Below are 3,796 nucleotides of genomic sequence, written 5' to 3' on the forward strand. Positions count from 1 at the left end.
CCTCCTCCTCTCTGGGCTCTGTCCATTTATATCCTGACTGAGCTCAGTATGGGAGGGTTCCATCCTTAAAAGCAGGCTAGAAAGAATTTGAAATACCTGAATTAATTTTTTCTAGAGAACCACAGTCTCCTTGCCGAAGCTGGGAAATCCGGATTTGGCTCTGTTTGGTTTACCTCTTGAATTTTGCGTTTGCAACGTCTGGCACACACCTGGATTCAGATTCAACTTTGTCACCACTCCCAGTTCCTCTCCCCTCTCCACACTCCACGGGCAGCCATCACCTCCCAGAAATACATCTGCTGAGATTTCATCGCTAGGCTAAGGGCGACTCGGTGGTTTCCCTCGATCACTGCCAGTTTCTATATTTAGGAAAACGGGTCTATTTGGTATCAGTTCTTTCTCACTCTGTCAACCAAGCAAGGGCTCCCAAGACCGCACAAAAGTTCCATGTCCAAGGAAGCGCGCCTCGCCGTCATCGCCCCTTTCCGCAGGTGACCGGACCCGTGTCTTGCTGCGTGGCTAACGTGTGAAAAGGAAACTCTCGGGGTGCCCGGTGCGCCATCGCGGCGCGCTGCGGCCATGTCCTCACTGGTCGTAACGTGGGTGTGCCTCGTCACCCTTTCTCTTTCTCGCCAGCGTGTTTGTATGTGCGTGCGAGTGTGTGTGTGTGTAGATACTGCGCGCGAGTGTGGTCAGTAGGGATACGCACTGTGCGTGCGTGAGAAAACCTTTCAGCCTTTCCTGTCTTTTCTTATGGTAGCGGATTCCTTCTGGTTTGGGGGTGTTGGTGCCTCTTTTCCTCCCTTGAATAGCTGTAAAGGGACAAAATGAGGGTTTTCTTTTCCTAATAAATTTCATATGAAGAGCTCTGAAGTCTTTGGTTTTTAATAGTGCTGGGGGTGGGTGAGGGGCTACGTCGCCCCCACGGCAAGCGGGCTGTCCTGCCCTGCGGTGCGGGGGGAGCAAGACGCCGCTTCCGCAGTGCCCCCCGTTCATTTTCATAATTAAAATCCCAGCGGAGCAGGGCTGCGAAGCGCAGGCTGCGTCGGGGGGCTTTCGGACAACCTGGGGGCGCATACCCTCAACAAAGCACCTCCGCTCTCTTGGTCCTAAGGCACGGGGGGGGGGGGCCTCCTCAGGGCACGTGCCAGCAGTTTCCAGTCCCTGGGCCATCCCGTCGCGCTCCTCCGAACTCCCTCCAGCTTGTCCCCCTTAAACTATCAAATCAAACTTGGGAACCAGCGGGAAGCTGGCGAGTCTCCCTGAGCAAAGCGCGCCCAGGGAGCGGTCCAGCCGCGCATCCAGCGGGGCACTTCCCGAGGGCTGGCCAGTTCCCACCGGGCTGCAGGCTCCCGGACAGGATACAGCCAGGTGGGCGTCTCTTGGCCCGATCGCCCTCTCTGAGGAGGGGCTGCAGCTGGGAAGAGCGGACAAAGCGTTCCTGGGCTGCAGCTGCCGCGGGAGCGCTCCAAAGCAGACCCGGAGACCCGGATCCTTGCCCAGGCCCCCGGCGACCTCCAGGTCTCTGCGCAAGCGGCACCTGCCAGGCCTGAGCTTAGGCACAGACCCGTGTCACGAGCCCCCAGAGCATCTCCCAGGGCCAGGCATCTAACGGGGGAGGATCCCAGCCGGAGCTGCAGGTGCCGGGGAGGAGCCGCCCGGCGTCCTTTCCAGCCGCCGCGCCCGGAACGAGGCTCAGCCCGAGGGAGGCGCTTTTCCGGAGTCCCTCGCTCACGAAGGCAGGTGAGACTGCCGCAAGGGGACAGTGGCGGGGGCCGCTAAAGGGTGGGTGGCCCTGCGGGCGAAAACAGGGCCAAGAGAGGGCAGCCGGTCCCAGAGCGTAGCTTCTCCTGCCGGGCCGAGGCCAGTGGCGGGGGGGAGGGGAGGGACCCGGTGGCCGCGCACCTGCCCGGCACCTCCTCCAAGAAAAGCCGAGGAAAGGGCAGGACAGGCTCCCGCGGCCGCCTGTCAGGGGTGGCGAGACCGGGGGCCTGGGGAGCCAAGGTTCTGCGTTAGGGAAAGGCAGCCTCCGGGGCGCCTTCGCCTTAAGTCCGGGCACGAAATGAAGCTTCTGCCCCGCTGCAGTCAGCACCCGGGACCTTCCTCCAGCATTCTCCTCCTCCTCTTCCTCCTCTTCATCTTATCCCCGCAACAACCACCCTGTGAGGCAGGCTGGGCTGAGCATCTGCAACTGGCCCAAAGTCACTCAGCGGGCTCCGCGGCTGAGCGGGGCTAGAAGCCGAGCATGGCTGGCCCGCCCAAAGTGGGGCTCGCAACCCCGTGATCGGCGCCCCCAGACCCGTGAATGCGGGGGCAGGAAGCGCGCCGGGACCGCCGGGCAGCCGCGGGCGCTGCTCTGTGCGCCCCACACTGGCCGCTTGGCGGCGCTGTCGGGAATCGGGAGCAGGGGACGGTGTGATGCTGGATCGGGGCCCTCCGGCCGCTTCCTGGCCCAGCAGCCCGGGCGCCAGGGGGCAGGAACAGCCAGCCCAGCCCCCGCCGTGCAAGCTGCGCTGGAGCAACGCCCTCGCTCTGGGGGCAGAGAATGCTGGTAGGGGCGGGGAGTTAAAATGAGGTTTCGTTGATTAAAGGGTACATCACCAGCATCATCCCATTCCGTTTTCACCCTCTTGCAAGGAGCCCGAGACCCTTTCGTAGTCCTTGCCCAGTCCACGTTATCCTCGGAACAACAGCCCTGTGAGGTAGGTGTGGCTGAGAGTCATGACGCAGCTCAGAGTCATCCGGGGGGCTTCAGGGCTGAGTGGGGAGCAGAACCCGCAGCCCCTCGTGGGGCTGGGATTGCGGCAGAAGAGGGGCTGCCAGGCTTGCGATTTGCAGCGGCCGGCTCAGCACTGGTGGACGGGAAGAGATGCCATGGTAGTGTTTCCCCAGGCTCGGAGGCAGGTGCTGCTCCTGTTGAAGTTCTGCCTGCCGTACAGCTGACGTCTACTACTATTGCTAAGAGATGAGGCCTATGTGGGAATCAGCTCAATTCCCCTCAGGCCCATGAGTCGCAGCGCTCAAGGATGATGGTCGCCTTTTATTTTCAAGGACTTTTTCTTCAGCCTCGCAGGAGCTGCTCTCAGCGCATTGCAGGGCCAAAAAGCCGCAGCCCTGGGGCGTCGCTTTGGCTGCGTTCTTCGAAGGGGTGGGAGAGAGAACAAGCGCAGCGGGATTTCCCACGATATTGGCAAGCCACGGGGGGGGGGGCGCGGGGGGAGAGAGAATTTGAATTGGGAAGCCGGGTGCTTGCATTCCTGCCACTCCGCATCTCCATCCCAGGTCGGGAATCCACAAATGCTTGATTTCCCTTCTCATTCAGGTGTTTCACTAGGCAAAGGCCGAAGCAGGCAGTCAATCCTGCCTCCAAACAGCCCTGGGTTTGAGCCCTGGAAGGGGGGTGGGCAGGGGGGCGGGGAGAAATCGCCCCAAAAGCTCTTGGGGAAATTCCAGCCTTTCGGGGCTCAGGAAAAGGCGCAGCGGCTCCGGCCGGATGCGAGGGCTGACCCTCCGGGTCCTGCCAGATGTGGAGGGCAGGAAAAGACTTGGTTTATGGATTTGTTTTACTTACCGTGTATTTATTAGTCCTTTAATGGCTACTTATTTCCTTTCTGTGATGCTCCACAGCCAAACCTCTGTGGGCAGTTTACAATATGCAAAGCAAAGCTAAGCAAAGACCATAAAAAACAATGTTAAAATGAATGGAAAAGAGCTAAAATCATGCAGTGAAAAGACTCCTGGATAAGTCCCTCCAGGTAGCCGAGGAAGTCTGCGGGGCCTGTGCTTCGAGGGCTGC

The sequence above is a fragment of the Varanus komodoensis genome, unplaced genomic scaffold (genome assembly GCF_004798865.1).
Source record: "Varanus komodoensis strain SLA01 unplaced genomic scaffold, ASM479886v1 scaffold91, whole genome shotgun sequence".
Lineage (NCBI taxonomy): Eukaryota > Metazoa > Chordata > Lepidosauria > Squamata > Varanidae > Varanus > Varanus komodoensis.